This window comes from Electrophorus electricus, chromosome 2 (assembly GCF_041902795.1).
Source record: "Electrophorus electricus isolate QZ-2024a chromosome 2, ASM4190279v1, whole genome shotgun sequence".
Taxonomy (NCBI): Eukaryota; Metazoa; Chordata; class Actinopteri; order Gymnotiformes; family Gymnotidae; genus Electrophorus; species Electrophorus electricus.
In genome coordinates, this window is record NC_137498.1 from 24,047,439 (window position 1) to 24,069,974 (window position 22,536).

General features: G+C 42.9%; 1 long non-coding RNA gene across 1 annotated transcript in view; it reads left to right on the forward strand.

Moving 5' to 3' along the window:
* The window catches only part of LOC145651168 (uncharacterized), an 87,395-nt gene that overhangs the window by 16,647 nt on the left and 48,212 nt on the right, over positions 1–22,536 (forward strand). The window contains exon 2 of the long non-coding RNA XR_014116936.1: positions 15,938–16,070. This is a non-coding gene — a long non-coding RNA (uncharacterized LOC145651168). The remainder of the gene's footprint in view (positions 1–15,937; positions 16,071–22,536) is intronic.

Genomic DNA, 22,536 nt, shown 5'->3' on the forward strand with positions numbered 1-22,536 from the left:
GTATTCTAGTCCAACGGTATCTTGAACTCTTACCTACTGTACTGGCTGGATCCATTCAAATGAGTAAATGACAAAGCACTTTTGTAAGTCGCTCTGGATAAGAGTGTCTGCCAAATTCCGTAAATGTATCAGCTGAACTTTCCAAGGCAGAGACCAGTCAGATGTATGTCAGGTTTGTCAGGTGAGCAGTTATCAACAGTCATAAGGCTTACATGCATTTGTCAGCCTAGTGGGGTCATGCACTTGGCTCACCTTAACAAGTTGGAGGATAACTTGTGATCCTTTTGTCAGATGTTTATATGGTATAGTGAAGTACAATTATAAACTTTTCATAGGTTTTTAAAAACCTTTTATTGACAAATACACCCAGTTTAAGCAAAGACTTTTACATATTTACAGTGTTGACCCTTTTTAAAGACTTTTACAATTCACCTTGGCATGCTGGATATCAGCTTCTGGGGAAGAATTTTGACTGATGGCAACCCATTCTTGCCTAATCAGTGTTTGGAGTTGATCACAGTTTTTTGTTGTCCTCGCTCGTTTTGAGGATTCGCAGGTCATCAATGGGATTGAGATCTGGAGTGTTCCCTGGCCATGGACCCAAAATTTCAATATTTTGTTCATCACTTTTGCCTTGTGACATGGTGCTGGAAAAAGCCTTGTTCATCACCAAATTGCTCCTGGATTGTTAGGAGAAGTTGCTCTTGGAAGATGTTTTGATAACATACCTTATTCATGGAAGTGTTCTTAGGCAAAACTTTGAGCAAACCCACACATGAATGGTCTCAGGATGCCTCACTGTTTGCATGACACAGGACTCATGGTAGTGCTCACCTTTTCTTCTATGGACAATCATTTGTCCATTTGTCATTTGTCCAAAAGGGGGTTTCAGAGAAAATAACTTGGATAAAGTCCTCTGCAGTCCAATCCCTATACTTCCTGCAGAATGTCACTCTGTCCTTGATGTTTTTCTTGGTGAGAAGTGAAGATGGTTCTGGCACTTTCTTGACTTTCTTGGGTGCCCTGAAGCCTTCACTGCAATTGAACCTCTCTCCTTGAAGTTCTTGATGATTAGATAAATGGCTGATTTAGGTATTATCTTACAAGCAGCAATGTCCTTGCCTGTGAAGCCCTTTTGATGCAATGCAATAATGACTGCACATGTTTCCTTGGAGGTAACCATGGTTAACTTCAAGTACAACCACCCTTTTAAAGCAACCAGGCTACTCTTCTAATCAGCATGACAGAGCTCAGCTGCCTTGTCCTCGTTAACACTTTCTCCTGAGCTAAGAAGATGATCACTGAAATGATGTTAGCAGGCCATTTTGTGGCAGGGCTGGAATACAGTGGCTGGAATGCAGTAATTTTTGTAATTAAGTTCATTTTTATGGCAAGGAATGACTTTGCAATTAATTGCACTTCATGTCATCACTCTTCACAATCTAGAGTCAGTGCAAATTGGCACTATAAAAACTGAAGCAGCAAACTTTGTGAAAACCAAAATTTGTGCTAGTCTCAAAATGACTGTATATTACAAATGAAGTGTTGTCTAATAGAAAAAAGGTGGTTCTCATGTGGTTATAGTGATGGACATGTGTTAGCTGTTTTCAGGTGGGTAGAGTAAGGAATGTGTGCTAGCTGTTCTCAGGTTGCTATAGTGAGGGGCATGTGTAAGCTGTTCTCAGGTGGTTACAGTGAGGGACGTGTGAGATGTTCTCAGGTGGTTACAGTGATGGACATCAGCTGGCTTCTCAGCTGTTGAGCATGCAATAAAAGTCTTACTATTCTGATAGGAATAAGCATTTGGGCCAGATTTATTAAAGTAGTGGTGTATTAGTTGATATGCTTAGCTGTGTACCTAGAGCAGACTGTGATGTTGAAATCACTGCTCTTGCTGTCTAGTTTGGCATCAATCCAACAAGGGATTCCTGAAATTGAACAGTCAGCAGCAAATGTTTTATGCATGGAAGCCTCTCTTCTGTTCCTCCACCCAGGGGCTAGTGAGGAAGGCCCATGCAGTTTTCTGTTAGAGTTGCTGTGATTTGAGCTTTAGTAATATCTGCCTGCATACTTAGCCACCTTGCTAGTGATGTGACACAGGTTGTAATACTGTATTTATTAAAGAAGAACATATAATTCTATATACAAAGAACATATATTAATTACAGGAAAAAAGAATAACTCTGTACCCCAAGGGAATAAAGAAAAATGGTTCAGTTTGTCTGGTACTTGGCTCAGACCACTTAATTTGAATTTCAGATGTAGTAGGATGCCCTTTAAAATGATCTAATTATGTCTCTCTTCAGTAGTCCATAAGGATCACTGCCCTTACCTACTTTATTTATAGGTAAGGGCACTGTCCACTCTCTATAAACTGGTATAGCAGAGTCAAGATGACTGGTAAAAGTGTTACTGCTCTGCAAAGTTAAGCTCTAAACCTTTTTGATTTAGTTTAGTTTCCAGTCTTATTATATTAGGAACCAGCAAAACATTAGACATTTAGAGTTAGAAATAAACTCTCTCTCTGGCAGATCTCTAAGAATAGTGTTGGCATCCCAATTATAGGCTGTTGTCTCTTTACTCCCCATGGTTCTAACTCAGAATCAGTACCTCTCAATATAAGTGATTTGGTGTTATCTCTCACATAGAAAACTTTGTTGCCTTAAAATGCATGTTAATTTCCTTGCCTGGCTAATGCAACAGCATGTAAGCCTGAACAGCAGCACTACAATGCAATATTGCAAGGGGTGGGAGATGGGGAGTGAGGGTATGGGAGGTTGGAAGAAGGGATGGTGGGGTAAGTTGTCGGCCCTGGCAACGTAAATGCCTGTGCCGATATGGATCCGCCAGTGATTCTCCTCATTATTCTGACAGATTTTTTGGGCTTCTCCAGTGTGGGCTCTAAGTCAAGCTACTTAGTCATCCTCAAACCAGTCAGTGCTGTTGCAGAATGACAAGAAATATCCATTTTGGGGAGCGTGGGGGTGGGGGTAGCAGCAGGCTATAATGGCCCTGCTTCATACGACCTGATGTATGGTGTTCCCCTCTCCCACTCATGCCCCATTATCTGTCACTTGGTTGAAGTATAGCTTCAGTCATTATGAGCTGTGCACAAGATTGTGAAACCATGACATGCTACATAGCAGCACATCTCAATCCAAATATCCTTTGATCACTATGCAGTTTTCAGTAGATTGTTATTCAAAATACTGAAACTAATTGCCTATTTAAAGCAAAATTCTGTTCTGTTTTTATGCAATATTATTCATCATATCTGGAGTGAAAAATACTATTCTCCACTGCTCAAATGTCTATTTACTGGGGAAAAAAATGGGTAATTGGTAAACAAATGTTAGTGGTCATCAAAAATGTAGTTGGAAATGACTCATCCTGAAGATAATGATTAATTGAGATTAATAAAGTTTCATTGTGTCTTTTGTTTGTGTGACAATTCTTCCCAAGTTCATGTCAGTTTTTGAAAGCGTTGTTGAAACAATAAAAGAAAGGCAGAATGTGAGTGATGTCCAACATAGGAAATAGGCTAGGCTGATGGGGTCATGATTATGCATATGTTATGAATATCAGTGAGGACGTAGAACCATACCCTTCCAGGAGCATAGATGACAGGAAGTGCTGTTGGACATGGACATGGGTGGAGTCAGTGTCCAGTTAGGCAGGTGGGAGAGGACACCCTCCTGTATTTCTTTTTAGTATTCCCCCTCTCCCCCTTTGTCTTTTCAGTATTCCCTCTCTCCCCTATGTCTTTTCAGTATTCCCTCTCTCCCCTATGTCTTTTCAGTATTCCCCCTCTCCCCCTATATCTCATGCCTAGAGCGCAGCATGCCACGCACCAATTTGAGTCATTAATATTCTGTCATGACTCATTGTCTTTGCCTACTGACATTTACATTTAGATTGTTTATCTTGGGGGGTGGGGGTGGGGGTGGGGGTGGGGGTGTCCAACCTTTAATGAATGTGACTGTGTTGTTCCCAAAAGGCAGCAATTACCTCCTCTGTTTAAAGATAATGAAAGTGGAGGGCTGTGGTAGGTGGGCATTAGTAACGGTACAGGAATGGGGACCCAATACTGCTGCTCTATTCCACCGATCACGAGTTGAGAATACATAGCACAGCACTGAGGATCCTCTCCTGATTTCCTGCTATTCCTGGTCAGATCTCTCCCCAAGCCCCTGCTTTTTGATATATTGAGCAGTTCAGAAGTAAACTCACTTATGGGTCAGCATGCTCTAGAGGTGTACATACATACCAGATATAGGAAAGTTGCATGTAAATATTTAGGAATAGATATACTGCTTAAGAATTCATTGAATCTTTCATTTTGTGTGAAAAGTACAAGCAGACAGGCTATGTAATGTACTATTTTTTGAAGGTCACAGTATCTCAAATAACACAGTTTTTTTTATTAGAAAGGTTAGGATGGGAAATGGTTGAGTATAGTTGGCATATGTCAGAAAGATCTTATAATTTATTTGGAAGTGCTGACAACATTTTTTTTTTTTTGAAAAAACCCCCCAAAAACCTCCAAACACCTGAACAGGGGTGCACCATTGTGCTGGCTGAGAACTCTTTCCTCTGGTTCTAGTCACCTACCTGTCAAACAGCAGATCGTGTGCAGGTAGCCTTGGAGGTGGGGGTGGGGAGGGTGCTGAATGCTGATGCTTTGATGGGTTGAATATGGGCTAAGGTGTGACTCTCTTGCCAAAAGCACTGAGCCGCCAGCTCAAGTGCAACGAGTGGGGGCCATTAGGGAGAAGGAGCAGAGGTGGAAGAGTAATAGAGTGCTCTCTAGCACAGCCTGGGAAGCAGGCAGCTCACTTCACTCACCCTGGAAGGCTGAAGTGTAAGCCTCAGTCCTGCTCACCTGGCATTACAGTTTGGGGGCTCTGGGTTGCTCAGACTGGACCAAGCACCATAAGCATTACTTGTGCCTTAATTCTCACTCTCAAACATGAAAGCCTCGTGAGTTGCTAGCACCCTTTTGGAGCCTTGTAGAATACAAAAGATGTATCTGGACACTCGTGTAAGGCAAATTGGGTGTTGGGAGCTGAGGGGTGGAGAAAGAAAAAACATTTCCCAAGGCTCACATCTGCCTGTGTGAGGCTGCATAGGACATAAGGTGTCAAATCTGACAGTGGGGATGTAAAAGTGATTTAGTGAAGTCTGTTCTAATGCTTTCTCCTCAGCCCACTTACACAGATTAAATTAGTCCAGTGCTGGCCTCCACAGAAAGCCTCCCTGTTCGCTACATTGTTTGAGTGCCATTTCAGTTCTAAAATGGAGGGGTTTAATCGAGACAAAGCCAGGATGAGGGCCTTATGCTGCTTTACTGGCAATTTAGTTACTCCTTTATATAACACAGCCTGGGTTCAAGAATCCTTTTATCTAGAACACGCCTGACCTTGCATGGCAACACTAATGTATAAATAATATGCTATATTGTGGTGCAGGCTTATGAGATACGAGCATCAAATGATGGGTACAAAAGTCAATCAAAGCGCATAATACCTCTTTATGGAGGGAGACTCCATTCGTTCCAAGCCCCTCATGAGAGCCTGTGCAGAACACAAGACACAGGCATGGTATAAAGAGGGCGGTTGTGCAAAACAACCTTCACTTGGATGCAAGAAGCTGATATTGGTAGAGAATGGAGTTGCCAACCAAGTGCTGCTTTGTAAGTGCTTGTGTGAATGGTGCGAACGTGGATGTCTTACTGCATGTGATGCAGATTGCTTGATAGTCAGCTGGCTGTATCGGCATGCCTGGCTGCCATGGTGACGCATGCATGCCTGCTCTCAAGAGCAGCTCAGCTGTGCCCAGATGTTGAACTCACTGCCCTCATTTTATTCTAGTCTATGCTAGGCACTCTGCCACCTCAGTCTGTCTGTATCAGCGATACATGTTCAAGTGTCCCACTAATACACATTATTCCAGAAAGGTGGTATTGGCCCTGACACACACAAACGCAGTCATCCTGCCATCACTGTGGGTTGATTGGAGTGTTTGCAGCTGCTTAGCAACACATGTGAACAGGCAGCATAAGTGGATCAGCAATTGTCTTTCTCTTAGATGTATTCTTGCACAGGTAAATTTCTTTTTCTCTTCTTCCCTCCAGTTCCCAGGTCTCTGTTTGTCTGTCTCCTCACAATTTACCATAATTTTCACTGACCCTATGTCTCTCCTGTCATCTGACAGTATCACTTGATTTGAGAAGGAAAGACAGAAGATGACTAGCCATCTAGCATGGCTGAGAGTCTGAGTGTACTTGAAGAATGTAGATCATTGCCTTTAACGTGGACTTAAGTGTCAGAGAGAGAAAAGGCTGTAGCACTCCATTCCCCAACATATAGCATGGCTATTACTTGATCTTGGCTGTAGGGTGAAATGGCTGAAATCGTCTCCCTGCTGGAGCCCCAACATCAAACTCACACTCTCAAATACATGCCTTGTGATTTGGCCCTAGTCCAGGGACATGCATGTTATGAAGTCATGCCACCAAGGTAACGGTGCATCCAGTGCTTTGTTTTTTTGTGCCTGCCCCACAGATAAACACGACGTCAGCGCTAACAGGATGGTGCTGCCATTCCCCAGATTGGTCTGAGCATTTTGATATGAAACATGGTATCATGCTATAAGTAAGAACCAATAAACTGAATTCAAGAAAATATGCAAAAACAGAGAAAATGACTTAGTCTTTGGGGGGTGGTACAGCTCCAGATTCACAAACCTGAAACATCTTTCTGCAGTTCACTGATTGATACTGATGTTGCTGAAACTGGACCATATTCTGTTAATGGTGGCTGAATTGACTCCTTTTGAAAAATATTATAAAATATTAGCTACTAGCAAGCTTGCTTACTGAGGTGAAGTGAAACAACATAGACAGGACAATAACAACAATGTTAGGGTGGACTTATATGTGGTGTTATTTCCCCAGTAATAGGATTTTGCTCCACTAATTTGCTGGTCCAGTCAGAGGGGAGATACAGAGGGGAAATGATACAAAGTTGAAATATGAAAAAAAACAAAAAACTAAGAAAAGTTCTATTTAGATTTGTGTTTGCCTTTGAGGAAACGTTGATCTCCAGAAGCCAACTACTCACTCCGCCTATGGCTGACACCATATACACGCACCTATCAAAAACGTTTTGAGTTAGTATGTATATGACAGCATGTGGTTCTGAAGTATTGGGAATGATTAACTAAATATTAACCCAGCTTTAAATGGACAAATGTGTTTTAACACTATTTCAGAAGCGATATAAAAAAAGAAAAAGCACTGTAACATCTTGGCTTTATTCTGCAGGTATGGGATGTTTCTGGGGTACAGATCTGAAATTCTGGCTGCAGAAGGGGGTCTACTCCATCCAGGTGGGCTACTCTGGTGGCTACACCCCTAACATGACCTATGAGGAGGTCTGCACCAGTAGGCCATGACACCTAGTTTGACATGTGAAAGGCTCATCACCATACCACAGCAGCATCCTGACTATCATAAAAAAGTCTTGTAGAACCCCTTGCCCTCCCCAAACCACATCAGCATGCAATGAGCGGTGTCGTGCTTCATAAATTATGCATTTCTTGGTAAGGCCTTCATGCTGAAATGACTTTAAGATGTTGGCATGGATGTCCTTTGGCTTCAATCATAGTGCGTCACATTAGGCACCTGTTTAAGTACCCCTCCTCATCAGCAAGCTCCCCATCACAAGGGATTCAATGTGTTTAGATTTGCTTGATTTGATGTTCTGTGAAAGCCAGGACACACTAGTACAGAGCCCAGTGCACATGCAGTAGAATACCTAAGCAAAGGGAGTTTAGGGAGCCGACAACGTCCGTGGCTTCTTCCAGCATTCAGATTTAACAAGGGAAATTCAGATTTAACAAGGGAAAAAGATGCCTCCTTGAAATCCTTATAGCAGTCATACAGATTTGTAATTTTCTGCAGGGGTGGGCTGTGTGGAGGGGGATGTGTCAGCTTTCCGTAGCAAAACCCCATCATCATCACTTCTGTAAACATAATAATAATAATAATAATACAGATAGGCTTTTTTAACACAGGCGGATTTGCCTGGGTTTTACCAGCTGCTACGTTATTATTTTTAGATACAACTCTCTTGCCATATCCCACTTTGCTGCTGGGATTTAGGATTTGGAACATTAGACTCAGAGTGCAGCCACATTTCTTTATAGAGCTGGCAAACAGGCAATAGTGCGTGAAAGAAACTGGAGGTCAGCGTGTTGTGGACGTAAACCTGATGATCTGAGAGGCTTACATGTGCATATGCACACAGGGGTGTGTTAGATAGATAGATAGATAGATAGATAGATAGATAGATAGATAGATAGATAGATAGATAGATAGATAGATAGATAGATAGATAGATAGATAGATAGATAGATAGATAGATAGATAGATAGATAGATAGATAGATAGATAGATAGAACATAAAAGTCATGAAAAATGAGAGGGATTTATTGAACGTTTTGGCACACTTGTGCAGGTATAAAACAATTAAGCAGTATTGTATCTTGGCTCATGCTCGATCAGCGCTAAAGTTGAGCACATTTGCAATGCTGCTCAGCACTGGGGGAGCCTGACAGGATTGTCCTTTGATCTCGCTGCCTTTCCCTTTGTGTAGCTGCAGCGCTAGCTCACACACAGTGATTCCTCATTGAGCAAATTACTCTAATGACTTCCCTCTATGCTGTGTTAAATTGAGTCTGCCCAAGTTACACTTAGTACCAGGCTATGATTTTTTTTTTGTTACCCCCCCAAACACATTTGTGCCAGCTGTCAGTCTTTTAAATAGAAAATGCATGCAGTTCTTAGGAGATTGAGTTTTACTGATTTCTTAGGGGTGAGTTTGTTTGCTAGAAGTCTGTTGGTGAAACTGATACTGAAGAAGAAGACAGCACTGAGGGAGCTGTCCACTCACCAGTGCTGAAATGACTATGCATTCAAAAAGTATTTCTACCTTATAAATCTGGCAGGTTTGTGCTTTTATTTGTTAACTTATTTATTTGTGCCTTTTGCTTTTTCATTAGCAAACATGAACCTAAAGAGAAAAATCAAGGATTTACATATATGTATATGAAATTGTGTTTATTTTTTAGTTAATATTTTTTTGGATATTGTTCAAAACATTGGCCAAAACTCATCCTATTAGCCACAGCTATCATTTATGTATTTTTGAGATGTGATGTTTGATAGACTTAGACACATATATAGCATTAGTTTATAGTAAGACATACAGTCACCCCTGTCTCTCTCTCTCCCTGTTTCCTTCTTACTGCTGCATGGTAAGCCTCCTGTGCAGGAGCCTCTGTCAGGTAGGGCTTAAGGGCTACAGTCTTAAGGCAAACCTAAAACAGCACAAATGATTGCACATTCTGAGATTTCAAAGCTGAGCAGTTCAGGAATTTATGTTTTAGTCTCCTTGGTTAAAGATTTATCATGGCTTCTTTATCATCTGAGTTTTTTTTTTTTTTTTTGCAGTCCTCTGTTATACAAAGGAAGAATGTGATCTGGATTTGCACATGCACATGTGTGACCTCTCATTATAACAGAGTAGAGATGGTTGTTTATTATGTTTTCCATATTTTTTCCCCTTTTGGAGAGCCGTGTGTGAAACATGAACGCTGTTTTCATTGCTGAAAATGTGTGTGCGCGCTGCATTGCGTCGAAGCAGCTGTTGTGGTGTAGGGGCGTGCTGCGTTTCTCTTCTCGATGAATGCTCTTGGGTCAGCTCTTCCTTCCTGTTTTTTCCCCCCTCATCTCATGGATCACAGCTGAAGCTAAGCTGCTCTGGCTTAGGATCAGATGCTCAGCACAAAAAGCGGAACGGCTCCAGCCTTTAGCACGCTCTGCTGTCATGAGCTGCGGCAAATATGATCGTCCTTCAGCTCACCCTGAACACATCCTGCTGAGAGACTGGATCGGGGGGTGGGGAAGGTTGAGAGAAAGGAAAAAAGAGGTGGAAAGATGAGGGAGTAAAGGAGAGAGAGAGAAAGAGAGAGTGAGTTGAAACAAGAGATGGAGGGGGAGGAAGCTGAGTGGAGAGACAGCGGAGGGAAGGAGGGGGGAAACACAAAGGGGAGAGAAAAATTGGGAAGAGAGTGAGAGTGACGATGACGAGTTGGAGATAGAGGTTGGAGTTCACTGGGTTCATTACTCTTCCATAAGCCAACATGCAAAGAGCGGTTCGAGGGCAATGCAGCAGGGCTTTTAGACATGAATTACATCGATCCCATTGTTTTACTGCTAGATTGGTCAACATGTCCATGGCATGCAAACATTGAGATTTAGCATGAGAGTAGAAAATTTCCATTTTAATAGTGGCTCCAAAATAATATCACACAGCATGCATAAAATCATCTGCTCCCTTTCAGAGAATTTGATCCAAAGGAAATTCTCTTATAAAAACCAAAACCTAAAAATATTTGTTGGCTTTGATGATCAGCAAACAGGAGTATGTAGACATGTTAATTATCAGCTCTGGCCTAGTACTGAACAATCATACATTCAAACACATAAAATAAAATCAGATCTATTTATATTTGATGTGTCAGAACCTGCATCTTGATCTTTTGGTGACTGGATGCTGTGTGTATCTGAACAAACCTGCCACATACGCATAATTTTGATTCTGTGGAAAATGGCAGTGTGTTTGATATAGTTCACCTTTTGTCACATTTTAATGCCACACTACTGTACTGCTTGGTAATGAAAGCAACCCCAAAGGTGAGGGCTTTATTACTTTTCTAATATCATGACAACATGGATTTGCCAAATACTGATACTGAAGGATACTGAAGGAAGCTGGTTCCCATAAGGCCCAGGCAGAGGATAAACAAGTGCATATCTTTTGGAAAATAACTTAAGCCAGATAATAGATTTAGCAAAGGACTCCTGTTTTCATGCTTGGGAAAACTTATTAATCACAAGGATTTCACAGCTGTTTTATTGTACTGGTTATACACCTATAATTTGTTTCAGAGTAATTTAGTAATAATATAATGTATTCTTCTGTAAGGAAAACCTGCACAGTGCAGTGAAGAGGAAGTGGTCCCTCGAAGCCTGCTGAATCATTCAAATGAAAACACACATTTAAACATTCATGCACACACACGTAAGCATGTGTGCACACACACACTGAGAACTGCAATGCTCTCCCTAATCAGTGAGTATAGCCTAGAGCGGGTTTGATTGGAGTAGGTGCTTCTGTGCTTGGTTGAAACTTTAATAGCTGGATCACAAAAACACTGCTCTGAAGAGAGAGCGAGGGGGAAAGAGAGGCAGGGAGGGAGCATGGTACTATGCAGGAAGTATGTCCTTTGTCTGCTTGACCTAATTCTACCCTTCCTCTCCTGCTTTTGCTAATGGCTGTGTCCCAGTCTGAATCCTCCTTTAAATCCAAGAAAGCCTCATAATTACTTTGCCAATGCTTATATATTATGCTGCTGTTATATTTCTTTGATATTTACTGTCTAATGCATTGCTGTCCATGCTCCAAGATAAGAAAATGGGGATCACTGATGCTTGTTAACTCATAATGAGTAATTTTGATCTAATTGATTCTTGTTTGAACCCTTTCCAATGACTGTGGAGGAAAGCACCATGTATGGTTTTCAGAGTAGTGTTTTTGTCTGTCATATTTCAGGTTCAGTGGGGTAGCAGTTATTTCTACAACTGTGCTGAAATGGCAAGGGTCAGTAGAAAAGCTGTCAGCAGTCATATTCAGTGTAGTAAAAATCGACTGGCCTTATATGCCCCCTGGTGAAAAGGTCAAAAGGCATGTAAAGTTAATCAGTTCTCTGATGTTCTCTGGGAGTTGGGTGTCAGAACAAGGTTATTTTGCCCCCAATGACCTCATCGGGATGAGACATTTCTCCTGTTCAGTTTGGCCCCGACACACATATCCTGACCTCTGGTGTTGGAGAGGGTTACCTATTCCATGCTTATCCAAGACCTGGCCAGGTGTTCTTGACTTATATTTGAGATTGGTATTAAAGCAAGGGCGATCTGCTCTCATGTCAGGTGCAACTTCTCAACAGAGGTACTAAATGATTGTCAGTATTTGATATGCACTATATGATTTTTCCTCTTCCCTCATGCAGGTCAGACAGGACATGCTGAAGTGGTGCAGGTAGTGTGTTAGCCACATCCTCCCATGAACCGGCACTACATTGAACTGCTAACTGCCATGATGAATGTTCTTTGCAGAATTTCTTGTTGCTATAATTGCTGTGATATTGCTGTGATGTCCTGAAACTTAAATTGGACTACCTACTTTGTCTTCCTTAATATAAACCCTGTGCTACAGCTTAGCCACCAGGTCTGTATTCTATTGATTTTGAATAAGTAGGCTAGCAATGCAATGATATAAGGAGCCAGTTTTAGAATCCCATGTAGAAGGACAAAGAGGTGGTACCTCTCTAAAGGAATAATGCTTGTTAGCATTACTAACAAACAGCCTACATAGCTTCTGCTAGCCTATTATTGTTAGCTACACCATCATTTTTGACTGAAGTACAAAAGTATTTACTGAAATACCTAATAGCACAAGGCTCTGCTGGATGCAAAGGCCTGGTGGGATTGGCCAGAAATACAGACGAGATGTTTTGAATGGCAGTAGTCACCCAGGAGATCAAGAAAGAACTTGAAATGACTAGCTAACAGAAATGACTAATGCCTAGCCAAGACTGATGACCTCGATTTGTTTTAGTTTCTAGGCTGCTGGCAGATCATACTGTTTTTCTACTGGACTGTGCTTCTTAAACCTTTAGATTACATAGGCTATGATCTAAGAGCTGAATAAGCTCACTTATCTAACTAACTTTGTGCTAGCCTTATATAAGGATGGACAAACAAACTAGAATCGGATGTCCTTGAACTGATGAAAGCTGATATGTGTTTCTCAAATCAGTTCACTGTCAGAGGTGGCCATGGAAGTCCAATATTGCGGCTTTCAACTGTATCGATATCCTGCCAAGTTGTCCTCATATCTGTTGGTGAGCAAGTATGATTGTGCAGTCGAAGCCCAAAGCCTCTCATCTTTGATGGCTTAGGAAACCCAGCGATCATGTGTTGACACCAAATCAGCACAATTCAGTTGCCAGGAACTATTCATGCCCCACTTCTGAGAAGCGAGCAGTTATTCCCACAATGTTACTGAGCTGGATCTCTCACATGGATCAGGATGAACGTAGCATTGATTGAAATTACACCATTGTGAAGATGTTGGGTAGAGCGAAAGATGATTAGGATTAGTGTGTTTCCTAAGAGATTGGTTGTACAAAAAAGGCTATGGGAAGAAGGTGCCAATTTTTGATGCTGGCATGCAAGCAGCATTATAAATCTCCTTGGCATTCTCTACCACAGGTATGCGGCAGGGCAACAACGTGGGCACACCCTATCGGCTGTTTTCGCTTACTCACAAATGACTGAAGCAGGCACCAAAAGCATCATAAGAAGAATATCAAAAGGTATTCCATTAGTCATTCTCTCTCTGCCTCTCTGCTGTCTTCTGCAGAACAGGAAGCTGCGCAGGTGGTGACTTGCCACTAGTCTTCAACTTGGTTGAAATAACTTGGACGTTTACTCAAAGAAGAGTTATTACCAAAGAATTCTTGGGTAATGTCTCCAGTACTGATGTGCTGATCTTCCAGGCAAAGAATTGATCCTAGAATGTCCAGACCAGAGAGGGTTCAAATGTTTTATGTTCCTAAAGTCCAAGGCTAACTCTGCTCCTGGCAGCCATTTGCATTGGGCTCATTTCTCTCTGTTTGAGACAACTGAGAGAGTACAAAGCAGATCAGGTCTTCTTCCTGAGCTTCCAGGAGTCTCCCTTCCTGTCCCTGTGGTGCAGTGCAATGCTTGACACAGTGAAATCCACATTACTGCTCCCACAGAACCTGGCCAAACAGAGGAAGGGCAGAGCAGCTGCAGCCTCCCCTCCCTCCTACCAAGAGCAGACATGTCATCTTTTTGAGATGCAATCTACCATTAAGGGTCTTGCTCAGGGACCCAACAATGGCAACTTGGCAGTGGTGGGGCTTGAACTGGCAACCATCTGATTACCTTATCAAGTACCTTTACCACTGGACTACAACTGTTTTATTGCTTTCAGTCTGCTTCCTTTGTTCTTGCAAACATCTTGGATGCTATACAGGTGCACGTGAATCCTGGAATGCCCCATGGACAAGCAGCCACTGGGGCTCTGTGTGGTTAAGTATTGATGAGATGACCTGGACTGTTTCCTCTGCCTCAGTGTGGGTTCATGGTAAGTCGTGTGCAGGGGTTCAATTGTGGTGACTGATGGCTGCCATCGGAGCGTGCTTGTCCTTTTGGCACGACATGTCTGGTAACAGGTCAACCACCACCTCAGGGGATGCAGGGGCTCTTTAAACACATGAACATTCTACTGACAAGCAGAAGAACTTCTGGAGAAAAGCTCCAGGACAGGTTTTATTTTGATCTTTGATGCATTCAAAATGCTAATTTCCATGGTCATCATGCCAAATCTGTTTCATTTTAGTCAGCAATGCTGATTTCAGGGCCAAACACTGATGCCATTTTCACATGAGCGTGCTTGCACATACATGCAGGCAGGGGCCGCAGTGGTCCACCTGCTCCTCAGGGATGTGGAAGAGAGGGGGAGCGGACCCCCAAGGAGTCCAGGATGGGCACGGAAGCATATGGGTGTGATTTGTTCCTTCATGGCAGGCTGGCTCCAGATGACGATAGCCCTATCTGAGCTTCCACCTCCCACCCCGCCTAATGTCTGCATAATAACACACTCTGCTTGCATTTGAACCTACTGTCTTTTCATATCTTCTTAAGGCCACACTTCAGAATTCTGTTTTCTGTGTTGTAAAGTCAGTGTGTCCAAGCAGTTATTAACATTATTAACATTATTATAATAATGCCTTGCACTATTATATTATTGATATTAGTGAATGCCTAAATTAACTCCTGTACTCCTGTTACAGTGTTCAATTGATCTGTTCAGAGTGGTGCAGTTTTACAGCCTGGCATTTGTGTAAGGGGGTACATTTACATCAGTGACAATACTGGTCTGTTTTCAAAAAGGCTCTTTATGAAATTGCACTAATGATAAAAAGCCCAGGCTTACTTTTTTGCTCCTTGACTCTGCGAGTAAAACGCCATTGCGGAAACTGCACAGAGCATTCATGCGTCTTGCTCACTGTGATGCTTTTCTGCACAAAGCACAGCGGCTGCTGGCTGTCATGGTGTGCTACAAATATGCACCCCCCCCCCCACCCCGTACCACTACTGCACAAGCCCCCCACCCCGTACCCCTACTGCACATGACCCCCCACCACCATCCTGTACGCTTACGCCCTCTGCTGCCCAACACCGCCTTTTGTCCTCCTTGTTCGCTCTCTCCTTGCATTCTTCATCCTCCATTGTCCGCATGTTCTCTCCCTCTCTCTCTCTCTCTCTCTCTCTCTCTCTCTCTCTCTCACCCGCTCTCTTTCACTCTATTGCTCTCTCCTCCCACTCCACCCCCTGCCGTGCCATCTGTGCTTCATTACGGCTGGTCACCATGGCAACAGGGGAGGCTGCCCTGCCTCCTATTGGCCTGCTGCCCAATCAGAGATGCTGGCCGGGGTCGGAGGTCATCTGTAGAGTTCTGCCTCAGCAGTGTACTGATCAGCTGTTGACCTCCTACCTCCCATGCCCCCCCCACCCCCTCCCCAGCGTCAATGAAATAGATGTCAGAAGGCAACAGGTTAAAAAAGCCAGGGGCTGACTAATAGCTGGGTCTATTATGAATGTTAGGATGACAGAATAGGAGGGGGTTGTAGGGGGAGAGGCTTAGATGGGACAGGCAAAAGGGGAGCTAGGCTCGGAGAGCGTGTTGCTCTGAAAGGTCAATGTCACTCTTTTGTCCAGGTGGCTGGGGTCAGGATATGTCTTTGGCTGGGGCCCGGACGTGATAAGGTGGTTTCTGTTATGTCGAGTTTCAGGGAAGCCTCAAGTAAAGTTGGAGCAAGACTGTCTGCATGGATAGCAGGGTTTCGAGAAGGTAAGAGGTTACAGTATAGCACAAAATAACTTCTTATATCCAAGAAGATTTAGGTTAATTCAGTTAATTCAGTTTCACATATTTATATCAAGGATGAATAGTACGCTGAGGAAACCAACTGTGGATGCCCTTTTTTTAAAAATCTTCTATTCATTTTGGTCATTGCTCTCCTTTTGTAGAAGAAAACAGTCTTATAACCACTTATGTGTGTCAGCTTTGGTATATAAATATTTAACATTATTTCAATGAAATGTAAAATTAATATTGTATGTGACATAGTAATTCAGCAGTAAGAATATAAAGCAATATAAGCAGTCCTTTTTACTTTATCTTAACACCTCATTCATTTTGGTTCTTGATGTAAAGCCAAATTCCACCAAAAGGACAGTAGTGCTTCTTTTATATTCTTCTAGACACACATAAGCTTATACTTCCTGTCTGCTGTAGCACTCCATTATGTCCTCATTCCTTTCTCTTTCTCTCTGTTTCTCTCTCTCTCTCTTTGTAATGCACGTGCACACACACACACACACACATACATACACACATCCCAGCTCACTGCTGAACCTCTCTGTGTCATTCTGGCTGACATCAGCACATGCTCTGGCCCCAAGTATTCTGCCACGTGCTCTGTGCTGGCCTGATCCACTGTCCTCGATTGGCGCATGGCTCAGCCCGGGCTGTTTAAATGGGAGTCCTCATCCAAGCTGAGCTGATCTTAGAGTGCCGGAGGCTAAAGTGGAAGGGTTTGTCTGTATTGATTAGGCAGGAGCTGGTCAATATGTACGCCCTTCTACCCATGAATTACATGCAAATGCAATTGATGCTTGATCTGCATCTGGCCTTATTGCAGGAAAGAATGAAAACGTACAGAGAATGGTTGCTAATGTTTTTGACAGCTGGTTTTGTTTTAAATCAGATGCACTGCAAATTTAGTCAATTTTCTACTTATTGCTTGAAAGATTCACAGTATGATGATATTGCATGGCACATCGAACCATTTTTGGAAGCCTCAGTAATCAACTTTCAGATTTTTGGAGGGATTTACTGCTTTGAAATCTCGGTTTAAGGAGCATCTGATGTTTAACCTCTATTTGGAAGGAAAAAGTTGTTGTAAAAACATGCACAAGGGGGCACTGTTTTGTATTTGCCATTGAGTCCTGCTTTATACTTTTCCACTATCTTTTGTGCTGTCTGTCTGTCTCCATCTCTCTCCTTCTCTCCCCCATCCCCCACATCTTGAGAACTTAGCAGAGACATGTTCCCATCTATTAGCGTCTCAATTAAGGGCTCACAAAAGACAGGTTTTCCCCTCCAAGGCTTCTGCATATGCTGCTCACCTAGCCCCAGTGCACCCAGACCTAAATCTGTGAGATTGACTGACCTCCACCAATTATGCCTCCCCATCAATGTCTGCGAGGAATCAGCCTGGCCTTAATTAGCCACTGCATGCTTGCTCCATTACTCATTAGTGGAGTGAAGGCCCAGCCGTGTCTTACGGACTCACCCCTGATGGTCGACGTACCACTGCATCTGCCATGAGCAGAATGTGATTCCAAGTGGGTGGGGCCTCTTTGTTTTGTTGTACTGCACACTGTTCTTTCTCTTCTTTGCCTGCCGTACAAGGAGCTGTTAATCTCTTTCTTGAGGAATGTGCTTTTTGTCAGTTTTCTGTGTCCTGATTCGATGCAGCTTTGACACCCGGCTGAATGGCACCACCCATTACGACCAGCGCTGGGTTTCTGTTGTGTGCAGTTTGTCAGCTTATGGAGTGGCATGTCGAGAAAATGCTGATGCTCATGATCGCCAAAACGCATCACAGGGGCTGGGACATGGGGTCATGAGGGGCTGGATGACTAGGAGTAGAGGAAGAGTGGAGATGACAGAGAGAGACAGAGAGACAGAAAGAGAGAGAGAGAGAGAGAGAGAGATAGATAGAAGAAAGGGTGCAGCTTGAGCAAGCTGCAGAGCTGCTGATTGATGAGACTAAATATGTTGAGGGTTTGGGGCCTCAAGTGATCATTCAGGCAGTCACCAGGGCCGTCCATCTGTGTGTCAAGCTCACCTGGGCCTCTCTGGAGACCTTGGCTTCAGAGCCTGTCTGTGTGTACAGGTGTGCACATGCGTGCCTGACTGTGAGCTACACTCAGGTTAATTGGCTCTTCTCCCCCGGCCACTCCTCGGCCGCTCCCGTTAGTTCCTGAGCAGCTTGCTGAAGCCCGATGCTATGCCCCTCCCATCCACCCCCACCTCCCCTCCCCCATCTGTGGCCGCTCGAAATGGAGCCACGTTGCGTGCTGCTCCCCGACATCCTAATGTACCCGACCAGTTGGTTTAACAAACACTGTGCTGCCAACCATCTGCCGGCCAAATCTGTCTTCAAATTGCTTTAGTAACAAACCCAAGTTTCTGAGCTCAGTACCGCTCTGGTCCCCCTGACCCAGTCTTCACTGATTGGCTTCTTTTCGTCTTGTCTATTCAGTCTCCCCTTTGCCCCACTTGACCTCTTCTCTTCTCTTCTCCCACAGCACTTTAACACCACACACATTTCTTGCCACAACTTAGCAGTGGGACATACTGTTTCAGCCCAGGCTCTAGGGTGCTACCATGTATGTTGAAAGCTGGTTTCATGCTGCTGAACCCCTACTGGCATTGCCCATGGAAACCCCCCCACAATGAATGAACTTTATGCCCATATTTACATTTGATAGAACTCAGGTTCTGAATCAGATGTCAAGCTGTCGAGCCATCGAGCTGTCGCCCTCCCTCTGTCAAAGCCCTCCCTCGATGACTCAACTTCCATACCATCAGCACGTTGAAGCTCGCCATATTTACAGTCATCTTTGTGGCTTGGTTCTGAACAGACTTTCCAGTTTTCATTTGGTGGGAGAGCTGAACAAATGGTATGTAACAGATTTTTGGCATGAGGACAAGGAAGTATCCCTAAACATCATGATGGACAGCAGTGCAACCACGCCACAGAATGCCAGAGGCACCACCTTTCTCTCTTCATTTGTCAGTGCTAGTGCCAATGGATGCATTATTAAAGGGATGAACCTGTAAACTGAGACCCCCATAGAGACTCACCCACTTACAAAGTCATTGACAAAATATGCATACACTGAAAATCTGAATTAAATGGGAAGATTAGCATTTTGAATATTGGTGCTTCATATTTTATTTGCCATTACATTTATTTTGTTATGACTGAAATGTCTTCATATTTTTCAGTATTAGTATGCAAATTAGACTGAACAGGGATTTATCGTTTTCTTGAAATGGATAGGAGATCATAAAATCCAAATGGATTTCAAATATTGCATTGTTTGCAGTGTATTATATATTCTGTTACAAAGGTCTGTCTTGTCAGAGTAGACTGTCTTGTCAGTGTAGTTCAGTTGTAACCTGGTTGCTTGGTATTAAATGTCTACTGGTGAGTATTAGTTGTTACAGAACTAATACAGGACACCAAACATAAACACCCTCAATAAGGTCCATAACCAATTTAAAGTGTTGATTAAAATGAAACAGTAGAGCCTTGGAGTTTTACTACTGGCAATAATAATAGTTGGATATAATAGTTTTGCACAACCAAAAAGCCATGCAACCAGTAGTAGTTACAGAAGGGTTCAAACAGATAATAGGTAACAGATATGGTGGATAGCAATATATATCAAATAATCTCCAACCCTATAGCTACAGCAGATTTATATTTACAGCATGTAGCAGACATGCTTGTCCAGTGTGACTTTCAGAAATGCTTTGTAGTCTCCATGGAAGAAATCCTTATTGTAGTCAGAAAATACACATAAGTAGGCTTTTTATGAGTATCAATATAAATTAGTTGGTGCAGGATTTTTGATTAATAAAGAGCATATGGATTATTCAAGAACTTTTAAAGTGAGTAGAGATCATTTGAGTGGCTTTTGAAGAGGTGGGTTTTCAGTCTTCAGCAATAGACTGTATGGGTGAGCAGTGAAGGGATGGTAACATGGGAAGATTGTATTCTGGAACAGCACCAAGGGCCTAGGGCAGAGGTATTCAAATCACAGTCCTGAAGGTCCAGGCCCAGATTTCAAGGGACTACATGGGATTACAAAATCCAGGACCAGGTTCGGTTCCAGCCAAAAGTTAGTTGTAGTGACCCAGTCTTGGACTGATGAGGTGTCCAACAGGCATACAGTGATCCAAATAAAGATATTAGAATGTGAGGGAGTAAAAGTGAGAATGAGTTGAGTATAGTCAGCATAGCAATGAAAAGAAAAGGCATGTGAGGACATTATCCATGTGGAGAGACTTCAAGAAGCAGGTGAGGATTCTCTTCATGTCACTTGATATAAACACCCCTCTAGGTAGGATACCACTGCCATGCTGAAGCAATGATGCCAAGACTACAGAGATAAAGATAAAGGTATTGTGGTTAACTACATGAATGGTAGCAGAAATGTGTAGGAGGATGGGGACTGATGACAGTTTGACTGACGTAGCAGCATAAAGGTTCTTGTGATGAGAGTAGTGTGCTGGTTTTAGGCCAGACTGGATGGGATCTTGGTTCCCATTCTGGTTGAGGAAGTGACAAGTGATTGAAACTAATACATTTCAGAGTTTTAGAGAGGAAAGTAAGAGCAAATACCTGTAGCTTGAGATGTGTGGATGAGAGTGTGTGTGTGTTTTTTTTTTCAGAATGAGTCTTCTGATGAGTTGCTATGTGATCTGATGTTATAGATGTTATTGATCTAAATGATGAAGGGAAGAAGGTGCTAGGTAATAGTCTGATGGATTGTAGAAGGAATGGGTTTGAGTGGACAAGAGCTAGGGTTACTAGCTGCAGATTGAGCAAAAGACAGTATGCAGAACAGTATGATGGACTTATATCCATCCAATATATCTAGCTGGGGCTCCCAAGTGGCACAGCTTGTAAAGATGGTTGTGGCTTGGTGCTAGATTGTGTAGGTCTGGAATCCTTCCATTGTTGGGAGGCTACACTAGCCACTTGCAGGACAGGCGAGGAGCATTGCCTAGAGCAGGAAAGGAAGCTTGCCCTTGGCAGCAAGCACAATGAATCCATCTTAAGCAATTTTTTGGCATTTTGCTTTGAACTCTTATCTAATTTGACAATGGAATTTCCCTAAAGGGAAATAGTGAAGGCAGGTTGATGAGGGCATGGTAAAAACAAGGCCCAAGAGAGCACTATTGGCCCTGCTATCTTTGTGAGAATGATGGTTTAGTTAGTCTGACCTGTCGATCAGGTTGATGCTAGCTAATCATGGGTGTCTGTTAAGTCATTTATACAGAACTGGGTTGTTAGGGCTCTCTTCCATGCATGTTCAGCTGTCCTGTGGCATTGTGTGAGCAGAACTCGAAAAAAGCTGCAGTGAATATGTCTCACAATGGAAGCGCGTGTTAGCCCTCTTCCTCCAGGAGTGCTAGAAGACCCAAATAGCAGGTGAAAATTGGCATTTTCCCTTGGGGAGAGAATTGCAGGAAAAACTTCAAATAAAAACTTCATTCAAAGACAGTTATGTGAAGCTTGCCCATTCACAGTCAGCCTGCTGAGATAAGAATGCTCATATTCACACACATTCCACACGTCAGACTTGCCTCCTGCGTGAATGTGTGTGCCAGGTGTATGTGTGTGCATGCATGCTGATGTGTGTGCACTAGTGTGGATGGGTGTGTGTGTGTGTACATGTGTGCTGGGTTGGCACAGAGTGCTGGACTGGTATACAGGGTGTGTGGGTTTGATTGTCCCATTGCACACACCTGAATTCATCCCTGGAGGTGAATGGCAGTCTCATCGCAAAGGACTCTCACTCTCTCCCCTTATTATCTGATAATACTTGTTCATGCCTTGCTCTACTTTTTTATGGATGGATATTGAGTGTGAAAGAGAGGGTCATTTTTGTTGAGGGTGTGCAGTTTTGTGTGTGTGTATGTGTGTGTGTGTGTTTCTGTTTGTGTTTAACTGTTTACTTAAGTGTACTATCAATATTTGTCTGTATATGTTTGCATATATGTGTGTGTGTGTGTGTGTGTGTGTGTGTGTGTGTGTGTGTGTGTGTGTGTGTGTGTGTAGTGCGTGAGTGTGTGTGTGTGTGTGTGTCCTTGATGACACCTTTCCTGTTGCTTCCTGTCTAATTTCTTTTAGCCTGTCTGAAATGACTCCAGGTGAAATGTGCTTGTAGGCTTCTTATCACAACCTCTCATACCCCTCCCCCCCACCACCTCACCATGGCAGGGCGTGTAGGAATTTGCATTCCAAATGAGGCCTCTCTCCGGCATGCAAATTAATTAGCCTGAATTATGCATTTAGCTGAGCACAAACAAGACACGTGCATCTCATCAAAATACATTCATACTATATTGCAAGCCAAATCTTTTCATACATGAACCTTGTTGATTAGTTCATAACATTAAAGATAGGGATTAGGGGGTGACATGTTAGAATCTCAACAGTACCGTCTGA